General features: G+C 37.5%; 1 long non-coding RNA gene across 1 annotated transcript in view; it reads right to left on the bottom strand.

Moving 5' to 3' along the window:
* Positions 1-25,556, bottom strand: part of LOC146394527 (uncharacterized) — a 178,609-nt gene extending 153,053 nt beyond the window's left edge. Inside the window, exon 1 of the long non-coding RNA XR_014835218.1 lies at positions 25,396-25,556. This is a non-coding gene — a long non-coding RNA (uncharacterized LOC146394527). The remainder of the gene's footprint in view (positions 1-25,395) is intronic.
* Between the last annotated feature and the right edge of the window lie 240 nt (positions 25,557-25,796).

Here is a 25,796-nt window from a genome sequence, read left to right as displayed (position 1 = left end):
ACTATGTCATTATTCTCATCTATGAAACTGTGAATAATAATAGTACCCGCTTCCCAGGGTTGTTATGTGATTAGACAAGCAAATCAATGTAAAGTCCTTAGAACAGTATCTGGCATGTAACAAGTGCTATGTAAGTATTAGTTATGATGGTAGTAATGGTTCTCTTTGAGTGGTACAATTATTCATCCTGGTCCTCTGGGTGATGGAGATACAGCTGTGACTAAAATATACAATGACCTTGACCTCATGGGGAGGGAATGACAATAAACAAATATATATAATTTCAGAAAGTAATAAATGCAGCATAACAAAAACTCAAAAAAAGAAAAAAGAATACTAATAAAGGGGAAATTTTTAAGCCAATGCCAATGAGAATGCCATATTTTATTTGTTTTAAAAGAAACAATCATTTTTGTTTCATGTTACCATTTTTTAAACTAAAATGAATTCAAAAATGTAGTTAAAATTTAAAACCCTGGAGTTCCCGTCATGGCACAGTGGTTAACGAATCCGACTAGGAACCATGAGGTTGCGGGTTCGATCCCTGCCCTTGCTCAGCGGGTTAACGATCCGGCGTTGCCATGAGTTGTGGTGTAGGTCGCAGACGTGGCTCGGATCCTGTGTTGCTGTGGCTCTGGCGTAGGCCGGTGGCTACAGCTCCGATTCGACCCCTAGCTGGGAACCTCCATATGCCGCGGGAACAGCCCAAGAAATGGCAAAAAGACAAAAAAAAAAAAAAAAATTAAAATCCTGCTAAAAAGTATTTTTGGTTTCATGAGTTCACCCTGGAGAATCCCTCCAGCAAACAGATTTTTGTTTTGGTATCGTTCATACAGCACAGAAAATCAGCTCCACAGATAAGTTCATGGTGTTCTTAAGAAACTCTAGAGTTTTCATGTGGTGTTCCATATTTATTTGCTCTTTTCTTGAAAATGTTTTTGCTTCTATTGAAGATTCAAAGCACAGTGCTGAGACCAGCAACCAGCTCCTCATCCTGGTAGACAATGAAAACTGAAATCACCTATCCCCTATCCCCTGTCTTATCCACAGGTTATATTGGTGATATTTGGGGTGCCCGCATTTGATAATACAAAATGAGCTTTGTAAATGTCAATGTCGTACATATATAAAAAGTAGTTTTCTTAAAATACTTGATTTCTATTCAGGGAATTATACTTGAGGCATCCTTTTCACTTACTAAACACCGTATTGAGTCTAAACTACTATTTCTTTCACATTTTAGATTTGTAATTATCTCTGTCCTCACTGCTTTTAGATGATTTAGAATAAATTTAGAAAAAAATGCAGATGTCCTATTTCCAAATGGGATATTTTAATGTTACCGGGATTTCCTCAACTGAGTATAATCAAACATATTTCAGAGTATGTTATCTGCATATTGAATTGGCATCCGCCCTAACAAGGAGGGAATTGCTGAGTTCTACTTAGGAAAATTGTCTTCCCCTTTGAGTAAACAAAAAGGCAAGAAATCCTTTAAGTGACTGGAAAAATATAAAATTTGCCTGAAAAAAAAATAATGACTCAATCTGGCCAAACTGGGAAAATTAACTGTTCTTCATCTACCTGAAGCCAATTAATCAGCATATTTGTGTTTCTCAGTTTTCTGCCAATTGTAGCTTTATGATATCATTTCTGAGAGTCTGCTTACAGGTTATAACTCTTATCTCAATTTCAACTGCATTAACATCTAAAATCTTCAGGCTCCCCATGAAGAGTGCCTGCTGTGATAGGATGTGTTACTGATTATGTGCTTTTCAGAATTTTTCTTAGGCAGAAGGTGTCATCTACCTAGGTAGAGCCATCCTTTCTAGTTAACAACTTTCATCCACTTTCATCCCTTTGTCCTTAGAATTCAATCCCCAACTGGAGCTCTTGGTTATCAGGGAGATGCACTTAGTGCCTTGATAATGAAGAAACATTAAGATTTCTGCTTCATTTTATGATGAAGAAGGCCATGAAAGAAAAATGATTCTATTCTAACAATGGGGAAAAAATGAATAATTTGAAAAATCATAAATTTTTGAACCCCTTGGAGAGCTGACAACAAGATGAACTTAATTCCAAAGGGTGACAAGCCTCTCTAAGGAGGGAAAAGGACACTAACTTTGTTTTACCTTTGACAGAACATGGGAGGAAGAGCTGGCATTCAATTATGCTGGTAAGAAGAAAATAGGAAAGATTAATGAACTTAAATGCTGAGTATGTGTGAGCATGATAGTCTAAATCCTTGGGAATGGCATACAGGAGATGAGTCTCCATCCACTTGCCAACACTCTTCTAGGAATGTTCCCCACTGCTCACAAAGAAAGCTGGGGTCAGGTATGAGCTCTGAGATACTCTCTTTGTGGTAGAGCCACACAAGGTCTGCTAACATATGAAGGTTGAGCCAAATGTTAGGAGAAGCCTATATGTGCTCCTTCCAGAAATTGCATGCATGTGCAGGGATGAGCAGTTGCTACTTAGCCAGAGAAGCAAAACCTGACAAACACGCCCACACTCAGAACTCCTCTCTGCTGTGAAGCAAAGGCATCTACTAATGGAAAAGGGCAGGAAACCTGTATACATTTGGAATCTGACCAGTGATAGGAGAAGCCACCTGCCGTGGGGGAAGAGGGAGAAAATTGCCCCACTTCACAGTGGACAAAGCTTGGCTGCTGCTGGGTAAGGAATAGAAAGCCCACTCTTTACACCCTGAACTGACATTATTGAAAAGCCATCTGCCACTGAGAGAAGAACAGGAAATCCACTTGTGTACAAAGGTTTACACTGATAGCAGAGGTCTCCCACTCCTATGAGAAGGGCAGGAAAATCATTCATGCTTAAGATCCCACTGATAAATGGCTGATACATAGGGCATTACAGATGCTGCACTGAGTGGGAGAAAGGGAAGGTCTGCCACTGGGGGAGGGCTAAAACACAGAAAGAGCCACCTTTGAGGCTGAGTTGCACAGGGCATGCTTAAGACTGAGGCTGTAATAGGTGAAAGACATTCCCCTATATCCCCAAGTTTTGTACACTGCCCAGTGTGGAAGAGGGCAATGGTTTACAGAAAATCATCCTTCTGTACCATAAGAATGCAGAGTGAGCTGAGAGCTAAGGGTGGAGGAGAAACTATACATCACTCCAAGCCTCTCACTAAATACAAAATAGGAGCAGTAGCCCACTGAAGGAATTAGTGAGTTGCTTCCAAAGAATGTGGGAAGGGGAAAATAGTAACTTTGCAGGGGAGAAAGCTGGCAGATCCCACCTCAACCAAGTGATCAAGGTCAGCATCATCAGTGATAAGCCATGTACCTTGTGATATGATGTGATGAGAGGAGCACTTCACCTCTGTGGTACTCTTCCTCCAAACCTATAACCCAATATATATGAGGAGAAAAGCTCAGAAAAACCCAAACTGAGGGGTATTCAATAAAATTCTCAACCGGTGTTCTTCAAAATTATATACATAATGAAAAACAAGAAAAGACTAAGAAACTATTACAGACATGAGGAGACTAAAAAGATATGATGACTAATGTAATATGGTATCCTGGACTGGACTAGAACATAAAAGGACATTAGTAAAAAAAAAAAAAAATAGTGGTGTTTAGTCAATAGTCTCTATGCTAATATTTTAGTGTGTTTTTTTTTGTTTGTTTGTTTTCTTGTTTTTGTCTTTTTGCCATTTCTAGGGCCACTCCCACAGCACATGGAGGTTCCCAGGCTAGGGGTCGAATCGGAGCTGTAGCCACCAGCCTACACCAGAGCCACAGCAACGTGGGATCCAAGCCGCATCTGCAACCTACACCACAGCTCACGGCAATGTCAGATCCTTAACCTACTGAGCGAGGCCAGGGATCAAACCCGCAACCTCATGGTTCCTAGTTGGATTCGTTAACCACTGAGCCACTACAGGAACTCCAATATTTCAGTTTTTTTTTTTTTTTTTTTTTTTTTTTTTTTTTGTCTTTTTTTTTTTTTGCTATTTCTTGGGCCGCTCCTGCGGCATATGGAGGTTCCCAGGCTAGGGGTCGAATCGGAGCCGTGGCCACCGGCCTACACCAGAGCCACAGCAACGCAGGATCCGAGCCGCGTCTGCAACCTACACCACAGCTCACGGCAACGCCGGATCGTTAACCCACTGAGCAAGGGCAGGGACCGAACCCGCAACCTCATGGTTCCTAGTCGGATTCGTTAACCACTGCGCCACGACGGGAACTCCCAATATTTCAGTTTTGATAAATGTACCATTGGTATTAACATTAATAAGACATTAACATTAGGGGAAACTGGATGAATTCTATATGGGAATTCTTTGCACTGTATTTGTAACTTTAAAGTTGTTCCCAAATAAAAAGTTTAAATTTAAAAATGTAAAGAAACAGGAGTTCCCGTCATGGCTCAGTGGTTAACGAAACTGACTAGTATCCATGAGAATGCAGGTTTGATCCCTGGCCTCGCTCAGTGGATTAAGGATCCGACATTGATGTGAGCTGCAGTGCAGATCACAGACGTAGCTCGGATCCCACAACTGCTGTGGCTGTGGCTGTGGTGGGGGCCAGCAGCTACAGCTCTAATTCAACCCCTAGCCTGGGAATCTCCATACGCCATGGGTGAGGCCCTAAATAGACAAAAGACCAAAAAAAAAAAAAAAAAGGAAAGAAATAGAAATAAAGTAATCAACTTGAAGCACAAGGAGAAAAAAATGGAGGGGAAAAAATAGTGCATCCAAAAGCTGTGGGAAACCATAAGCCTCATATACATGTAAACGGAGTACCAAAAAGAAAGGTAGAATAGAGCATTAGAAATATTTGAAGATACAACGACTATTTTCCAAAATTGAATAAAAGACAACAAACAAGAAATCCAAAAAGCTCAGAGAATCCCCAGCATAATAAATGCAAAGCAAACAATCTAAACATAAACTAAAAAGCAAAAATAAAAAATCCTGACGTCACTGAGAGAAAAGACAGCATGTTAAGCAGGTCATAGATATGACAACAGATTCCCCATCAGAAAATATGCAAATAAGGTGTAATGATATTTTTAAAGTATTAATGGACAAATAAACAACAAAAAACCCAAATACAGCAACAAAGAATTCTAAGCACAGTTGAAACATCATTCAAAACTAAAAGTGAAATAAAGATTCTTTTTGAGACAAAAGAAAAAGCTAAGAGATCATATTGCTAGAAGACACATGCTTCAGACCTTAAATGCTAACAGGGGAATATCTGAATAACTCAGTATATTTGACAACTTAGACGAACTATGCCAAATTCCTACGAATGGCACAAACCACTATCTCTTGAGAAGAAGAAATAAATAATCTGAATAACCCTTTATGTATTAAAATTGACTTTTTAGTCTAAAAACCTTTCTGTAAGAAAATTCTAGGTTCACATGGCTTCTCTAATAAACTATGAAACACTGCAGACAAAGCATGAGGAGGAGGGGGAGGGGCACCTCACTACCTGACATTAGAATTACCATGATACTGACACCTGACAAAGACGTTACAAGAAAAGAACAATATAGAAAAACATTTTTTCCTAAACATAAATCCAAAAACCCTAATACAATACTGGCAAATCAATTTGTACAACATATAAGGTAGATACTAAATCATGACCAAGCAGGCTTTCTTGGGAGAAAGTTTTGTCAACATTAAAAGATCAATGTATTTTACCTGACTAACAGACTAAAATGCTTACCATATGAAAAGTCATTTTACAAAATTCAATACTTAATCATGACAAAATTCTCATTAATTTAAGACTAAAATGTAACTTCCTCAACCTAATGAAGGGGCTCTACAAACATAGCTGACATCATACTTAATGAATGCTGAATTCTTTCCCCCTAAAATTAGGAACAACTCAAGAGTATCTGTTCTTACCTTTTCAACTCAACATTGACTAGAAGTTCTGGCTAGTTCAATAAAGCAAAGAAAAAAGTTATATGGATTGGAAAGGAAGAAGTATAATTGCTTTTATTATCAGATTTCATATTATCTACCCTATCCCTAGGAATCTACCCAGAAATTGATTAGATAAGTGACTTTAGCAAATCCATGGAACAAAAGGTCAACATACAAAAATCAAATATATATTTATGAACTAGTAATGTACAGCTGAACACTAAAATTTTGGAGTTCCCATAGTGGCTCAGCAGTTAACAAGCCTGATTAGTATCCATGAGGATGTGGGTTCAATCCCTGGCCTTGCTCAGTGGGTTAAGGATCTGGCATTGCTGTGAGCTGTGGTGTAGGTTGCAGATGCGACTCAGATCTGGTACTGCTGTGGCTATGGTGTAAGCCTGCAGCTACAGTTCCAATTCGATCCCTAGCCTGGGAACCTCCATATGGCCACAAGTGAGGCACTAAAAAGACAAAAAAAAAAAAAAAAAGAAAACTAAAATTTAAAAATACTATTTACAATAGCATCAAAGGTATGAAATGCTTAAGGATACATTTTATAAAATATGTGAAAGATAAACACTAAAAATTGCTAAATATTACTGATAGAAATTAAAGTAGATCAAATCAAATGGAGATATTATGTTTGTGGATCAGATAACTCAATGTTGGTAAGGAGTCAATTCTTTCCATGTGATCTCTAAATTCAGTGTAATCCTATCAAAATCATGGCAGGATTTTTAGAAAAACTAAACAAACATTATAAAATTTATATTAAAATGCTTAAGACCTAAAGCCACCAAAATATTTTTGTAAAAGACAAAAAAATTGGAATACTCATGCTACCCATACAACTATGTACCAGTGTTGTACTGACATAAAAATAAAAGCATAGATAAATGTAGAAAAGACAGTACAAAAACAGACTCACTTTTAAACAATAATTTTTTGACAAAAGTGTAAAAGTAATGCTATGGGGAAATTTTAAAAATTGCCCTCACTACATGTAAAATCTATCATGAGTCCAAAAATAAAAGCTTAAACAATGAATCTTCTTTAAGAAAACATAGGAGAGAATCTTTGTGACCTTAGATTATCAAATATTTCTTAGACAAGACATAGAAATATGTACTATAAAGAAAAACATGATAACAGGATTTATAAAAAAAAAAAAAAAAAAAACCCTTTCGTACTTCAAAAAACAAGACACAGACTGGGAGGAAATATCTGCAAAAATGTCTGATAAAGGTCTTGTATCCAGAATATATAAAGATCATTTGTAGTTCAATAATAAAAAGACAAATGAGTTTAAAAATTAGCAAAATATTCAAACACTTCATTAAAAAAGATATGTGAATGGCCAATAAGCAAATGCAAAGATGCTCAACATATTTAGTCAACACGGAAATGCAAATTAAAAGCACAGTGAGACACTGCTACATATTCACTAGAATGGCTAACATTTAAAAAAGAAGAAAACTAATGAGCATTGGTTAAGAATGTGAGAAAATTGTAACATTGTTGGTTGGAATGCAAAATGATTCAGCCACTTCAATCATTTTCTTTAAAATTAACAATACATTTACCCTATGACTCAGCAATCTCACTCCTAGGTATTTACCCAATTAAAAAAAAAGGAACTATTTGTGAATGTTCACAGACGCTTTATTTAGAATAAAAAAAAAACCCTGAAAACACCACACATTCAAGTTGTGAATGGATAAGCACAATGTTTTAAATTCAAACAAGAGATCACGATTCACCAGTGACAAGGAATAAAGCACTGCTACATGTAAAATCATGGGTAGATTTCACATTATTATGCTTGGTGAAAAAAGCCAACCACAGTAAGTGTTGCCTGCTTTCATTTCCATTTAAATGACCTTCTAAGAAAGGAAAAAATAAGGGGACAGAAAACATATCAGTGGCTTATAGAGAAGTGGAGTTAGAGGCATGAGGAAAATTTGGGATTTATTAAAATGGTCTATATTTTTATTGTGATCATGATTATATACAAGTATTTACTTTAAAAGGGTAAGTTTGATCATATAAAATTATACTTCAATAAAAGTTAAAAAAAAGTGATCATATCCACCAGAGGGTAAAGCCAACCAGTTTAGTCCTAGTATTTGATTTTGTGCATACCAACAGTGAAATCAAGAATTTCAGGATAGAGAGTAACTTCAAGAATTTTTTTCCCATCATACTAAGTGAAGTCAGAAAGAGAAAGACAAATATCGTATATATCACTTATATTTGGAATATAAATTATGACACAACAGAATCTATCTACAAAACAGAAACAGACTCAGGGTCATCGGGAACAGAATTGTGGCTGCCAAGGGGGAGGAGGAGGGATGGACTGGGAGTGTGGGGTTGGTAGATGCACACCATTACATTTAGAATGGATAAGAAAAGAGGTCCTGCTGTATATAGTACAGGGAACTATATCTAATCTCTTGGGACAGAACATGATGGAAGACAATATGAGAAGAATGTATACATATGTATGACTAAGTCACTTTGCTATACAGCAGAAACTGACACAATGTTCTAAATCAACTACACTTTAATAAAAATAAATAAATACTTGTTGAATGATGAATAAATTAATACTTGGATCAAGCCATTAAAAAATTTTTTTCCCTGCCAAACGACAAAGAACTCTTGGATAATACCACAAAATCATAAGATTTGTACTGGAAATGAACTTAGAGATTACAGGTAAGCAAACAAAGACCTAAAGAAGCTGGAGAATTGTCCAAGAAATCCTAAATCTAAAAGCTGGGGTAGAATGGCCTTCAACACATTCCTATTAGATTTACCCCAAATTGTAAACAAGTGGTCTAAATAAACCTAAGCAATTCTAGGAGCTGATTTTACAAGTCAAATCTTGCCAAGAAACTAAAGTACCATACCATGACTCCAAAACAATGCACTAAAATGTGAATATGATTCTCCAGTTTGGGGAGAGTAACTGTTGTATGTATTTCAAGAATAAGTGCCCTTAAAAGATAAGAGAAATAACAAACGCCAGCTTTTCTCATTTCTCACTAATGTGTTCAAATGGCTAGCTCAATCTGTCAATGCATTTTGCCTAATCAATATTATTACAATATTCCTATTATAACAAAATCAGTGGGGGAGGGCAATGACTGTCGCATTGTCTATCTTCGTGGGTTATGAGATTCCAGACTTTTGGATTCAAATACTTTGAAATCTAAAATGTGAACATCAGTACATGTGAACAGAGGCTACAATCGAGCAGATACAAGATTATTAATTGATGCCCTCCTCCTCCCCCATCCTTACTCCTGTTCATTTCCATTCCTATCATCAAGGACTGCTCATGTTTACAGAGATGGTCTCTTTCCCTTGCCATTAATAATTAACACATTCTGTACTTGTGTTTGCAGTAGAAACCCAACCAGCGGCTCAAACAATTTTAAAAGTGTGATAGTTAATTTTATACATCAACTTGGCTAGGCTATGGTGTCTGGTTGTTTGGTCAAACAGCAGTCTAGACATTGCTGTGAAGGTATTTTTATATGTGACTAGCATTTACAATGGGAAGACTTTAAATAAAATAGACTGCCCTCCATAATGTCGGTGTGACCTCACCTAATCAGTTGAAGACCTTAAGAGCGAAAGACATTTTTCTTGAAAAAGAAATTCTGCCTCAAGACTACAACAAAGAAACTGTGCTTGAGTTTTCACCTGTTCGCCTGCACTGAAAATTTCTAACTTCCAGCACCCATGATCATGAGAGCCAATTCCTTAAATCTCATCCTGTTTTTGTTTTTTAGTCTCTCTGTTCATATTTCTCTTGTATGTGTGTCTTGTGTATGCTGTTTCTCTAGAGAACCTTAATACAGAGAATTTTTAATCTTCATAAAATAAGAAATCGAGGGGTTATTACTAGTTCAGGATCAGTTCAATGGCTTCATGATGTTATCAGGCACTTGAGCTTCTTTTAGCCTTGTACTCCTCTATCCTTAGCTAGCAGCTGTTGCCCTTATAAACATGGTGGCAAGGTAGTTTTTCTACCATTAACACCATAACTGTGTTCCAGAAAAGAGAAAAAGTTAAACACAGATGATAGAGGTAGTTGAATCTATTTACCCTTTTCAAGAAATTTCCCCCAAGTTCCATCTATCAACTTTCACTTATATCTTATTGGCCACAATTAGTTGCAAGGAAGCTGTAAAATGTAGTTCTTTTAGCTGGGCACATTGCCCAAACAGAGCTGAGGTTCTGTTCTAATAGAAAAGAACAGATACTGAATAAACTCCAAGCAGGGTCTGCCACATCCTTTCAGTTCTGTAGATTGGTCCTTAAACTTACTGATCTTCATTTTAGTATAGGAATGTTACTGCCTCTTAGATACTGTTTCAGTCTTCCATTGTTCAAGGACTGTTCATCTTTCCCAAGGATTATCTTCATCTCATCTTCCTCAACTATTCCCTCTACTCCACACATATTCACCTCACGGAATTGACCTTTTATTCAAAGCAGCTGGAAACATGGGAAATAACTAGTATTTCATGGTTAATGGGTCTACTAGAAAACAGATACTCAATATTAAAGATTCAGGGCTGTAGCTAGTAATAATTAACTTGGAAAACATTTCACAAAGAAAGAAGGTGCTTAAGTTTAGAGGACATATGAGCAGCTAGAAAATTCATTTCCCACAAGAGTATTATGATGAGTTAGCTCAAGTCTATTAACTGCTTGAGATCACAAGAAATTAATACATAAGGCACAATTGCTTATCTCTAGGATATGGTACCACTGGGACTGATTTCTGTCTGTCAGAAATAATCAGTAATTATGGAGACAATACAAAATCAAACAAAGAAACTTTTAAAAATTGCCCTACAGGGGCATATCTAAGAGAGGTAATTAACTTTTTAAAAACTATAAATGAAAGCCCGTGTGGCAGAAGACTATTAAATCTATTATGCACATTCTCTATCTGCAACATTTCAGTATTCATCTTTTTTCTTGCAATGTCACTGCCACTTATCTAGATCAGACTTTCCATATATAGACTATCCGTATTCCTTCTTTTGATCTCATTCCATCCCCCATATCAATACTATTGTGAACTTAAGTATGTCACTCCACTGTCTAAATTCTTCTTATACAGGTCTCTATAGTTTTCAAAATAAAGTTCAATGCTTCAGCTTAATATACAATGATGCTCATCATCTGTCTCCTACCTGCTTTTCTAGGTTCAGCTCCCACTGAACCTGCTTTTCTCACTCTCTAAACACGAAAACAATCCATTTGTTGAATATATATATCATATATAAATATATATTTATTGAATATATATCATATATAAATATATATTCATTGACTATTGTGTGCCAGGCATTGTGCTACAGAGAGTAGTTTAACAATAGTAATCATTTAATACTACTGTCTCATGGTTTTGAGTTTGGAATGACTCAGCTTAGTAGTTTTTGTTCAGAATTTCTCATGCAGCTTCAGACATTTCAATGCCTAAGGTTTCATGTCATCTCCAAGGCTTCCTAACAGATATGTTTGGGCTAGGAAGTCTTGAGCAGCTGGGAGCTGGAAGAGTTAATGTTTCTCAGGTAGCTCTCCCATTGCTGTGTTTGTTTCAGCAGAGCAGCTTTGCAAGGCTAGATTTCTTACATGGTGGCTCAGGACTTCAGAGGCACATTTTTAATAGACAAGCGGAGGAAGATGCATCATCTTTTATGAACTAGGCTTGCAAGTCACATGGTGTCACAGCCACTACACTTTACTAATGAGGCAGTCAAGGCCTGCCCAGGTTCAGAGGGAAGGAATACAGATTCAACCTCCTCTTAGAGGAATGGCAAGGTTCTGGAAAGCATTTGGGTCTGGAAACATTGTGGGAGATATTTTGAAAAACACAATCTGCCACAGAAATCTTTCCAGAAGAAGCATCTTGTTTGTTTATACTATGCGTTCATAAATACTATTCTCACTTTAACTGTCTTTGCCTCTTTATGATTTAATTTAGTAACACTCATTTGGTAAAACTTATGTCCAGTTTTTCCTCCTTTGAGAAGAAAACTTTTTTGACTACCACCTCTCACATCATATCCACTGCCAACCCACGCTCCTCCTCTTATCTTGCTTCTTTTACGGGCCGTGGATATCTTTCACAAAATATTTTGGTAGATGATTTCTTAACTCCATAACCGAACCTAAAACTTTTAAAAGCATAAATCTATGTTCAATTTTCTTTCTCAGGAGATGATTTAATACTTGTAATAATGTACTTAAATGAATTAACATGAAGACAAATCAGATTGTTAAGAATAATCTGTATCTATGTATAGAAATGCCATAAACTTTTTGCTAGGATTTTAGGTATTCTAGATAGGAAGTGAGAATAACAAATACAAAGGAAAGAGGCAGGGAGGCAGCAATCTAGTTTCTAAATCAAAATTACATGTACTTATTCTAAGTTATGAAAGGATCACTTTACATCAAATTTATGGCTAGGGCAAATAGGCATGTAAAGTGTTATGTATTTTCTAGCTTAAAGGAGAAGAGGTCCCACTGTGGTCTCACAGTTAATGATCTGGCTTGCTTTTGTGGCCTTGCTGGTTCAATCCCCAGCCCAGGTCCAGTGATGCTGCAGCTGTGGCATAGGTCACAGATGTGGCTTGGATTTGATTCCTGGCCTGGGAACTTCCATATGCTGTGAGTGTGGGCGAAAAAGGAAAAAGAAATAAATAACTAAAAGGAGAAGAAAACAAACTTTAGTGTGTTTTTTAGTGTGTGTCAGGCAGTTTATATACATTCATATTAAATATATAAGTAGGTATTACCTCTGTTCTGCAGAGGAGGAAACTAATTCTCATAATATACATACGAATAATTGTTTAAGGCACAGTAGACACTCTATTATTGCTATACTATTTGTAAATGATGGAATCAGGATATTTGTCTGACTGAAAAATTAACTATTTCTCTGTATTATTCTCTAAGTTTCCATAGCTGTTGATTTCTAGTCTCAAATGAGGTCAGATCTCCAGGATGCCAAACATCTACCTATTCATGGATGTCCTTAGAGAACTTTAAAAATTTTCAACAAAGTAGTTGCCATAGAGGTAGAGAACATCAGAGTCTCTTCTGTTTTTGATCATTTTTTTCTTACTTCTTAAATTTTTAGGTGCTAGAGTAGAAGAAAAAAATGCCTGGGTGGAGATACTGAAAAAGATTCTATGACCTTAATTATAGATGAAAGACTCTGACAATATAATTATATATTCAATTCTGCAATTCATCTTAAGGGTTACCTGGGGCATTCTGGTTTAGTCTCATTATCTTTCAACTATTTTCTAATATCTCATACTTGTCAACTGGAATTGTAATAGTAACTTATAGAAATCAGGCACAATCATCTTGGTTTTGAAGGATTCCTTTAAGGTAACACCACTATGATAATTAAAGAACACTTTTACAAAGAAAATGTTAGCTAATTCATTTATAGGATGTAGCTTCCTTCCTGTATGTGACATTCAGTAGCCAATTATCTTCTCCACTTCAAATTTTACTCTTCCTAAATTCTGTAAGATGAGACCACAAAACAACTTAAGAGTGAAATGATTCAAGATATTTTGTAATAGTTATAATCAAAACACTACATAATCAATCCAAGCTGGCGTCTTTAAATCATTAGTGTTGCTTGTTAATAATTTCTTCATTTAGAAGAAAATGTAGAAAATGGAGGGAAAACAAGATGGCAGAGGAGTAGGATGTGGAACTCACCTTCTCCACAAATATATAAAAAAATTACATGTAGAATGATTCTCACAAAACATCTACCGAATGCTGGCAAAATATTTCAGACTTCCAAAAATGGCAAGAAAACCTCCATATAACTGGGTAGGATGGTAGGACAAAAGGAAAAAGAGAGAGAGAACAGAAAAAAGAATCAGAACTGGGTCACCTCTCATGGGAGCAAACTGTGAAAGAGGAAAGGAATCCATACACAGGGAGGCCCCCTGACTGGCAGGGCAAGCCTCAAGCCTTGGAAAAAAAAGCACAGTAACTGGTCTGAAGAGGACAAATCAGAGGGAGAACTGCTCAGATAATTGGTACCACCACCTGTGACCACAACACAGTCTTAGACACTTAGGTGAGAGCTGGGTATTGAGGCTCAGGCTTGGGAGGAGAGTCCCAGGGAGAGGACTGGGATTGCCTTTGTGGAAACAGCTAGAGGGGGCTAAAAAGTGGTGCACCACAGCCAAGGGAATACAGGAGGAGACCTGGGCCCAACACAGAAGGTGCCATTGTTGGGGATTGTTAGAGGAGAGGAAGGGGGTGGGACTGCCATAGGAACTTCCTTCTCTGTGCACATGTGGGCTCACAGGGGGCAGGGCACTTCTGGCATGGGCTACAGGGATGGGTGCAAACCACTGCAGCCATCTCAAATTCCACAGGTGAGCACAGCCTGCCATTGCCTGCCACCCCTACAACCCCATGAACCAAACATGCAAAGAAGAACTTCTCAAACTCCTCCAAAAGACTGAAGAAGGAGTACTCTCCCAAAGAATTCTATGAAGCAACCATTACCCTAATCCCAAAACTAGACAAAGATACCAACAGAAAATTATAGGCCAATATCTTTGATGAATATAGATGTAAAAATTCTTAACAAAATATTAGCAAACCAAATCCAATAACACATAAAAAAAGATCATATACCATGACCTAGTGGGATTCATCTCAATTTCATAAGGATGGTTCACCATATGCAAATCAATTAATGTAATACACAACATTAATAAAAGTCAAAAACCATCATGATCATCTCAATAGACACAGAAAAGGCATTTGCCAAAATTCAACATCCATTCATGATAAAAACTCTTACCAAAGTGGGTACACATGGAACATATCTCAATATAATAAAAGTTAGTTATGACAAACCCACAATCAATACAATACTCAACAGAAAAAAGCTTAAATCCCTCTCACTAAAATCTGGAACAGGGAATTCCTGATGTGACTCAGGGGGTTACGGACCCAACATTGTTTCTTGATAGGATGCGGATTCAATCCCTGGCCTTGCTCAGTGGGTTAAGCTTCTCATGTTGCTGCAAACTGCAGCATAGGTCTCAGATATGGCTTGGATATGGTGTTTCCACAGCTGTGGCATAGTCCTGAAGTTGCAGCTCCAATTCAATCCCTTCCATATGCTGCAGGTGTGGCTGTAAAAAGAAAAAAAAAAGAACTCAAAACAAGACAAGGATGCCACTCTCACCATTTTCATTCAATGTAGTATTGGAAGTCCTAGCCACAGCAATCAGACAAACAAAATAATAGAAGGTATCCAAATTGGAAGGGAAGAGGTAAAATTGTTACTATATACAGATGACATGATTATATAGAAAACCCTAAGGATTCCATACAGAAACTACTAGATCTGATAAATGAATTTGGCAAAGTAGCAGGATACAAGATTAACATTTAGAAATTGGCTGCATTTTTGTATACTAACAATGATATATCAGAAAAGGAATATTTTAAAAATTACCTTTAAAATCACATTAAAAAAAAACAAGAATAAATTCAGCCAAGGAGGTAAAAGACATATGTTGAGAACTGCACCACATTAATCAAGGAAATTAAAAAGGATTCAGAGATATGGAAAGATCTCCCATGCTCTTGGATTGGAAGAATTAATATTGTTAAAATAGCCATACTACCCAAAGCAATCTACAAAATGTGATGTAATTCCTATCAGATTACCCATGACATTTTTCACAGAACTAGAACAAATAATCCAAAAATGTATATGGAAACATAAAAGACCCAGAATTGCCAAAGCAATCCTGAGGAAAAAACAAAGAAAGCAGGAGGCATAACTCTCCCAGACCTAAGACAAAAGTACAAAGCTACAACAACAAAAACAGTGTGGTACTGGTACAAAATGAGACATATGGATCAATGGAATAGAACAGAGAGCCAAGAAATAAACCCAGACACCTACAGTCAATCTTCTACAAATGAGGCAAGAATATAAAATGGGAAGAATGACAGTCTCTTTAACAAGTGATGCTGGGAAAACTGGACAGTTGTATGTAGATCAATGAAACAAGAACACACTGTCACATCATGTACAAAAATAAACTCAAAATGGCTGAAAGACTTAAACATAAGGCATGACACCATGAAACTACTAGAAGATAATACAGGCAAAACATTCTCTAATATAAATCATACCAATATTTTCTTAGGTCAGTCTCCCAAAGGCAATGGGTATAAAAACAAAAATAAACAGCTGGGACCTAATCAAACTTATTACAAACTTTTGCAGAGCAAAGGAAATCATAAAAAAAAATGAAAAGACAACCCATTGGAATGGGAAAAATATTTGCAAACAATGTAACTGACAAGGTTTTAATTCCAAAATATACAAACAACTCATACAACTCAACAACAACCAAAAGCCAACTGAAAAATGGGCAGAAGACCTGAATAGCCATTTCTCCAAAGGAGACAAATGGATGGCAAGTAGGCACATGAAAAGATGCTCAACATCACCAATTATTAGAGAAATGCAAATCAAAACCACAGTGAAGTATCACCTCACATCAGTAGAATGGCCGTCATTAATAAAACTACAATTAACAAACACTGGAGAGGGTGTGGAATACAGGGAACCCTCCTACACTGTTCATGGGAATGTAGATTGGTACGACCACTAGGGAAAACAGTATGGAGGTTCCTCAGAAAACTAAATATAGAACTACCATATGATCCAGCAATCATACTCCTGGGCCTCTATCCAGACAAAACTATAATTCAAAAATATGTACCCCATGTTCACTGCAACTCTATTCACAATAGCCAAGACATGGAAACAACCTAAATATCCACTGACAGATGAATGGATTAAGAAGATGTGCTACATATATACAACAGAATATTATACAGGCATAAAAAAGAGCAAAATAATGCCATTTACACCAACATGGATGCAAACAGAGATTCTCATACTAAGTGAAATAAGTCATAAAGAGAAAGATAAATACCACACGATATCATCACTTACATGTGGAATATAAAATATGGCACAAATACACCTATTTACAAAACAGAAACTGGCTCACAGACATAGAGAATAGACCTGCAGTTGCCAAGGGATCGGGGGAAGGGAGTGGGATGGATGGGGAGTATGGGGTTGGTATATACAAACTATTACATTTAGAATGGATTAACAACAATCCTGCTGTATAGTACAGGGAACTATATCCAATTCCCTAGGACAGCCCATGAAAATAATATTTTTAAAAATGTAAAAAAAAAAATGGAGAAAAGGAAACATCCTTTAAGTTTTTTCTCTTTATTTGCTAATGCATAGGAAATTTTCCAATCTTTAAAACATTGGTAGAAGTCAATTCTAACTAGCCACAAATAATTGATGCAAAAGATCTTATTATTTCTAAGTTGAAAAATATACTTTTATTAACTAAGGTAATCCTTTTACCTTATGTATGCTAACAAAGCTAATTGAGATTGAGTGTATTAAACCTCTTTCATCTTGCTATAGTACCATCTTTTCTGGCGAAGAGATTATATACTCAACATATTCCTATAGGAGTAAATTATTTGAAAATCAAGAGATCTCCTAATTCCTCAGCATATTCGGTGTACTAATTTGGGGAAAGACAGCAAATCTTTTTCAAATTTGTTGAGAGGATATGAGACCTGACTTTTATAAATGAGAATTATACTTAACAGTTAAAGTTTGATTATCCCATTGATAACAAAGGATCTTTTAAAATACGAATAACCACTTTCGACTTTTTTTCTAAGTATAGATTGTGATGTTTTGAATATTCCTAAATCAGGAACTAGTCACTCTTTTTCAAAGAGCACCAGTGTCTTTTGTTTTGAAACAGTATTAACAATTCAACTGGTCTCATGAATAAAGCAACCGCCTAAATTTCTTTTCTATTGTGAGTTTCTATTTCTTTTTTTCTTAAAGACAACCATGAAATCAATGCACTAATTACCTTTCCAATACCCTTGTCTCTGAATTTTGTTCCACAAATGTAGCTACATGAAACTACAAGAACAACCAGTGAACTGCTGACTGTTGAATGCCACACTTCTTAGTTACTTCATCATAATTCAATGTCTATTAAAATAGAAAGAAATGTTTTTGTGGATAATTCTTCACTCCATAATTTGAATTCTATTGCTGTATTTACATATTATGCTCCTTTCAGGTAACTTTTCAATTATTTAAAAATATACAAAATTATTGAGAAACACCAATTAAGCTGATTGTTGAGTAAAGACTTATTTGGATGTAGTCCCAGATAATGTCCTTGGCTAATGGGAGGAAGTAAAATGAAGCAACATGATTTCCAGTAAATACGATTTAGTCTTATAATGTGCCCTCAGCCAAAAATACTCTGAATATATGGTAACCCAAGGCTAACGCCAGTATTCAAAATGCATACAGATGTATGTGCATGTCAGGAAATGCATAGAAAATTAAATTAAAAGTAAGACACAGAAATTTTTTTTTAAATGGTCGCAGCCATGGCATATGGAAGTTCCCAGGCCAATGAGTGAATCTGAGCCACAGCTATGATGCTGCAGCTGCAGCAACGCTGGACTCTTTAACCCACCATGCCAGGCTGTGGGCTCAAATCCATGCCTCCACAGTGATCTGAGCCACTTCAGATGGATTCTTAAACCACTGTGCCACAGCAACTCCCAGAAACTTTTTTTTTTTTTTTGGTTAAGTACAATAATTTAATAGAAATGTCCAAAGAAAGCCTTACAGATTTTTAGTTGAATTTAAAACAATACTAATATAGTAGCTTTCTACCTGATATTTTATATATCTACTGAACTTTTCATGAAGCAGTAATTTATCTTTCAGCCCTGACTTTATTTATTATTATTATTTTTTTTTATTTTCCCACTGTACAGCAAGGGGATCAAGTTATCCTTACATGTATACATTACAATTACATTTTTCCCCCACCCTTTGTTCTGTTGCAGCATGAGTATCTAGACATAGTTCTCAATGCTACTCAGCAGGATCTCCTTGTAAATCTATTCTAAGTTGTGTCTGATAAGCTCAAGCTCCCAATCCCTCCCACTCCCTCCCCCTCCCATCAGGTAGCCACAAGTCTTTTCTCCAAGTCCATGATTTTCTTTTCTGAGGAGATGTTCATTTGTGCTGGATATTAGATTCCAGTTATAAGTGATATCATATGGTATTTGTCTTTGCCTTTCTGGCTCATTTCACTCAGTATGAGATTCTCCAGTTCAATCCATGTTGCTGCAAGTGGCATTATGTCGTTTTTTTAATGGCTGAGTAGTATTCCATTGTGTATATATACCACATCTTCCTAGAGGTAAAGGACCTATATGCCAAGAACTATAAAATTTTAATCAAAGAAATCAAAGAAGATGTAAAGAAATGGAAAGATATTCCATGTTCCTGGGTTGGAAAAATCAATATTGTAAAAATGGCCATACTACCCAAAGCAATCTACAGATTCAGTGCAATCCCTATCAAATTACCCAGGACAGAACCCTCCTGCACTGCTGGTGGGAATGTAAATTGGTACAGCCACTATGGAGAAAAGTTTGGAGATACCTTAGAAATCTATACATAGAACTTCCATATGACCCCGCAATCCCACTCTTGGGCATCTATCCGGACAAAGCTCTACTTAAAAGAGACACATGCACCCGCATGTTCATTGCAGCCCTATTCAAAATAGCCAGGACATGGAAACAATCCAAATGTCCATCGACAGAGGATTGGATTCGGAAGATGTGGTATATATACACAATGGAATACTACTCAGCCATAAAAAAGGATGACATCATGCCATTTGCAGCAACATGGATGGAACTAGAGAATCTCATCCTGAGTGAAATGAGCCAGAAAGACAAAGACAAATACCATATGATATCACTTATAACTGGAATCTAATATCCAGCACAAATGAACATCTCCTCAGAAGAGAAAATCATGGACTTGGAGAAGAGACTTGTGGTTGCCTGATGGGAGGGGGAGGGAGTGGGAGGGATTGGGAGCTTGGGCTTATCAGACACAACCTAGAATAGATTTACAAGGAGATCCCGCTGAATAGCATTGAGAACTATGTCTAGATACTCATGTTGCAACAGGAGAAATGGTGGGGGAAAAATGTAATTGTAATGTATACATGTAAGGATAACATGACCCCCTTGCTGTACAGTGGGAAAATAAAAAAAAAAAAAAAAACAAATTACCCAGGACATTTTTCACAGAAATAGAACAAACAATCCAAACATTTATATGGAACAACAAAAGACCCAGAATCACCAAAGCAATCCTGAGAAACAAAAATCAAGCAGGAGGCATAACTCTCCCAGACTTCAAGATATTCTACAAAGCCACAGTCATCAAAACAGTGTGGTACTGGTATCAAAACAGACAGACAGACCAATGGAACAGAATAGAGAATCCGGAAATAAACCCTGACACCTATGGTCAATTAATCTTTGACAAGGGAGGCAAGAACATAAAATGGGAAAAGGAAAGTCTGTTCAGCAAGCATTGCTGGGAAACCTGGACAGCTGCATGCAAAGCAATGAAACTAGAACACACCCTCACACCCTGCACAAAAATAAACTCAAAATGGCTGAAAGACTTAAATATACGACAGGACACCATCAAACTCCTAGAAGAGAACATAAGCAAAACACTCTCTGACATCAACCTCATGAATATTTTCTCAGGTCAGTCTCCCAAAGCAATAGAAATTAGAGCAAAAATAAACCTGTGGGACCTCATCAAACTGAAAAGCTTTTGCACAGCAAAGGAAACCAAAAAGAAAACAAAGACAACTTTCAGAATGGGAGAAAATAGTTTCAAATGATGCAACCGACAAGGGCTTAATCTCTAGAATATATAAACAACTTATACAACCCAACAGCAAAAAAGCCAACAACCCAATGGAAAAATGGGCAAAAGACCTGAATAGACATTTCTCCAAAGAAGATATACAGATGGCCAGCAAACACATGAAAAAATGCTCAACATCGCTGATTATAAGAGAAATGCAAATCAAAACTACCATGAGATACCACCTCACACCAGTCAGAATGGCCATCATTAATAAATCCACAAATAACAAGTGCTGGAGGGGCTGTGGAGAAAAGGGAACCCTCTTCCACTGTTGGTGGGAATGTAAGCTGGTACAGCCACTATGGAGAACAGTTTGGAGATACCTTAGAAATCTATACATAGAACTTCCATATGACCCCGCAATCCCACTCTTGGGCATCTATCTGGACAAAACTCTACTTAAAAGAGACACATGCACCCGCATGTTCATTGCAGCCCTATTCACAATATCCAGGACATGGAAACAACCCAAATGTCCATCAACAGATGATTGGACCAGAAACTTTTTTTGAGGATAAACATTTATCTATAGAAAATTATGACTCAAAAAAAGAATAGTACAGTTATCACGCTTAAATTATCTTTTTTATTAATATCAAAAATTATTTCAGTGTTGAAATCAGAAACTTTTTTTTAACAGTAGTTGTCTTTGGAAGGGGACAGTCTTCTCCTTTAAATAATTTTTTTACTATTTTAATTTATATACAATACTTACGTATTACTTTTTAACAGAGTTTAAACCTAATAATGAAGGTAATGTCTTTTCAAACTTCAAAAAAAACTTTAAAACATGATTTTAAGATTAAATCTTTTAACAGCTATTCTTTAAAAATGAAGCCTTAAGGGGTTCTGAGAGAAAGTGCTTCAGCTCAATGACCAGTTTATTTAGAGAGGAAATTTTGTGCACACAAACTTCATTTCTTATGATTTTCTTCAACACAAAGAGTCAAACTGAGGTGATCTGGAATTTGTGAACAATTAGCAAGACAGCTTTCCCAAAATATCTCTTCAAGTGCCTGTTGTAATTAATTTTAAAATGTTTTCCAGGTTTTGAGTCTTTTAAAATGGTGCAAACATGAAAGAGAAGTTTGCAGCTCAGATGGACTAGGGCCTAGGATAGGTGCCTTAGGGAGCACCAATGAGAACAAAGAGAAGCTAAAAGGGAAAGCACAAGATGACGGAAGATATGTGACCAAGACTGATCAAGAGAAGTCTCCTGCCTTATTTCTCTGTACAAAAACATTTTCTATTTGTATCTATGATTTCATCTCTCTTTTTAATTTCAGAGGAGGACTTATCCCCCTCCAGCTCTTGAGAATTCTTGGTCCTCTGCACTCTTGTTGCCGCCTTCATCAGCAACTAGACTTCTGCATTGAATATACTCAATTATGAGATCTACTCTATGCATGTTTTTAACCTGCCTGTGAATAGCGAAAATGATTACCCTCTTTGTTGTCCAAGTCTTGGGCTGTGCCTACTTGAACATAATGAGATAGTAGCAGTATAATGCAAAAAGAAACTTGAGAAGGGCTTCAGTGTTAGTTTGCCCACTCTTGTAGTTCTTAGGGAGCTCTACAACCATTCTTTATTTCAAGGACAGCCATGAAGAAAGCTGGGAATTGAGTCTGAATTCTGCCAGTAACTCCTGTATCAGTGAGAAGACAAGTTACCTTTCTTTAAGAGCCCATGCAGTTATCCTTCAGCATCATCCAAAACTGTCTTTAGCCTGACTTCAGTCCCCTGTCAACTCCATTTCTGTTTAATGCCTTGTCCATCAGTATCTGTCCTCCTCTAGGTGGAAACTGAACTCTTGAAGGTTACCAATACCTTTGCCAAATCAAATAGCATGTCAAACTCATTCACTGTGAACTCCCTGGTTTATCTGATACAATTGGCCATTCCTTTATTTTCAACTTTCTCTCCCACTGCCCCCACTTTTTTTTTTTAATATAATGATTTTTATTTTTTCCATTATAGCTGGTTTACAGTGTTCTGTCAGTTTTCTACTGTACAGCATGGTGACCCAGTTACACATACAAGTATACATTGTTTTTTTCTCACATTATCATGCTCCATCATAAGTGACCAGACATAGTTCCCAGTGCTACACAGCAGGATCTCATTGCTAATCCATCCCAAAGGCAAGAGTCTGCATCTGTTAACCCCAAGCACCTCATCCATCCCACTCCCTCCCCCCTCCTCCTTGGCAACCACAGGTCTATTCTCCAAGTCCATGATTTTCTTGTCTGTGGAAAGGTTCATTTATGCATTTCATTTTTAAAATCAACTTGATTTACAATGGCATGCCAATCTCTGCTGTACAGCAAAGTGACCCGACTGCCCCCACTTTTTAAAAAATTACTATCCTCACTTTTCTACTTCTCTACTTTAGTTTTTAAATGGAGCTCTGTGGAAGTCAAATAGGTTTATATATCAGTTATTCTGGTGGGAAGCAAAGGTATAAACATAGGTATAAATATGCGCCTTTAGAGGCATCCATACCTTTAATCAATTCTCAAATTCTTTATAAGTTAAAACAGGTTTGCTTCTTCACTCATTTACATTTACTGAGAACATTCAATATGCCAGGCCTATTCTAGGCACTAGGGACTGAACAATGATTAAAGCAGATAAAATCTTTGCCCTCATGGAGCTTAATTCTATTTGGGGAAGGAGAAAATAAAAAACAATGACATGTCATATTTTCTGATAGAAGAATGTGCCATGGAGAAAAAAGTAAAGCAAATTAAGGAAAAAGTGAATGGAAAATAGTTAGCATTTTACACAGAATGGTCAGGCAGCCTTCTATGGGGAACTGACATTTGAACAGAAGACTGAATAAAGTGAGAAAGTAATCCATTTGGATATATTGGGAATAAACATTTCTGGAAGGGTTGCTAATGTTCCTTGCCTGAGGTAGGAACATACTCTGTGCCTATAGGCAATATTCAGGAGTCCTTATGGCTGATCAAAGTGAATGAGAGGTGAGGATTGGGAAGTAAATTAGAAAAGTACCCAGAGGACAGGTTAGGCAGGCCTAGTAGGTCATGGTTAGACTCTCCAGAGTACCAAGGCAGTTTTGCTTCTTTATCTGAAATTCAGTACAGGAATCCTGTCAGCCTGTCTTAGTTGAATGAGCTTGGGTTTTGGATTATCACACATCTGGGTAACTATTGTGAAATCTTTAGGAAGTTATTGGTTCCAGTTGTAGAATCTTCAGCAAATTGCTTTACCTTTCCGAGTTCCATTTTTCTGATCTTTACGACTGGAATTCAATTACCCAGCTGATAGGATGTCACAACGTTTTAAGTTAAGATAGCGTAAAAATGTTAGTGCTAGCACAAAATGGATGCTCAATAATTGTTCATTTTCTTTTGGCTTTCTTGGGCCGCTCCCGCGGCATATGGAGGTTCCCAGGCTAGGGGTCGAATCGGAGCTGTAGCCACCGGCCTACACCAGAGCCACAGCAACGCGGGATCCGAGCCGCGTCTGCAACCTACACCACAGCTCATGGCAACGCCGGATCATTAACCCACTGAGCAAGGCCAGGGACCGAACCCGCAACCTCATGGCTCCCAGTCGGATTCGTTAACCACTGCGCCACGACGAGAACTCCAATAATTGCTCATTTTAATACCCCTTTACATACCTTCTCTAAGAGAATGTATACATTTCTGACTTCAACTACTCCCTTTATGAATGGATTTTCAGATCTGTGTCTCACGTTCTATCACTGACTTTTCAATAATCTGTTTTCTTTCCTCATTTTCAGATGTCTACCTAGATGTTCCAATAACAGGTCAAACAAAAAACCAGCTTTCCCCTAAAACTGCAATCAAAATCCCAAATTGCTCCAGAGTAACGCAAATGGATAAAAAGACTTGATGTGGAAACTGCTCAGTGTCAGCTCCCTGATCATTCTGTATCTGGCGTTGCAGATCTTCACCCAAAACAGGTGCATGGTGCTGAGCGCATAGGCTCAAGGAAACCCCTAGGAAGTTTTCTAGAGCACTTTCTCTGTATAATTCCCTCCTTTCTGATACTCTGCTCTGCAATTCTAGCTGCCTCAGTCTCTCTCAACCCCACCTCAACTCAAAGGAACCACCACGCTCTGCCAGGGTTTTCCCTCCTGGCATTATATCCCAGAAGGTGCCCCTTGGCAGAAAGGTGAAGTGATCCCAGGGCTCACTTCATTTGTTTCCCTTCTCTTGGGGACCTCTGAAGTATAGTCTGTTACCCAATGCCTGAAAACTGCTGTTTCACATACTTTGTGCCATATTCTGGTGCTTAACAGCAGGAGGGGAAGTCTGTTCCCAGTAACTTCACAAAGACAGAAGCCCCTTGCTACTAACATAGTAGAAACCCACTGCAAACATTTACAGCTCTCAAACATTTTACACTGAACTGCTTCCGTGGTTCTTAAAAGAAAAATTGTGTGTTAGGAGACGGGACCTGGGGACAAGCAATTTGTCCCAGCCTGAGGCCATCCTTACAGAGACTATACATTCCATTCTGAAAAACCTGCTTGTCTTACCTTTCTGGCCACGTCTCATTCATCCAGCACTGGGATGTTACTGCACCAGGTCTGTTTTGCCCGAAGGGCAGCAAGCCGAAAGCCTCAGTAGCTGAGGTTTGACAAGATGGCGGATCAAGGAGAAAAGGGAACACTCCTCTCAAGCAAGCGTTGCTACTGTTGGGATAACCAATAAAGACGCAGAGGGAATGGGACGTGGCGAGTGGTGATTGGGAAGAGGTGCGCTAATCATCATTCCGCACAGGTGTAAGTAACTAGGCTACAGGCCTCCGCAAGGTCCAAAATGGAAGCGCTCAGCGCAATCTGCGGGGGCAGTTTTCAGTCCTCTGACGTCAAAATGTCGCTCGTGCATGCTTAGTTGGAGGGTCAGTGGTCCCATCCAGTCTTAGCTCAGCCCACTT

Source organism: Sus scrofa, chromosome X (assembly GCF_054392235.1).
Source record: "Sus scrofa isolate SSC_HxYL_T2T_F1_AM1 chromosome X, Sscrofa_HxYL_maternal_Yorkshire_Landrace_v2.0, whole genome shotgun sequence".
NCBI lineage: Eukaryota > Metazoa > Chordata > Mammalia > Artiodactyla > Suidae > Sus > Sus scrofa.
The sequence above is the reverse complement of the archived record's forward strand: the minus strand, read 5'-3'. Positions and strand labels throughout refer to the sequence as shown.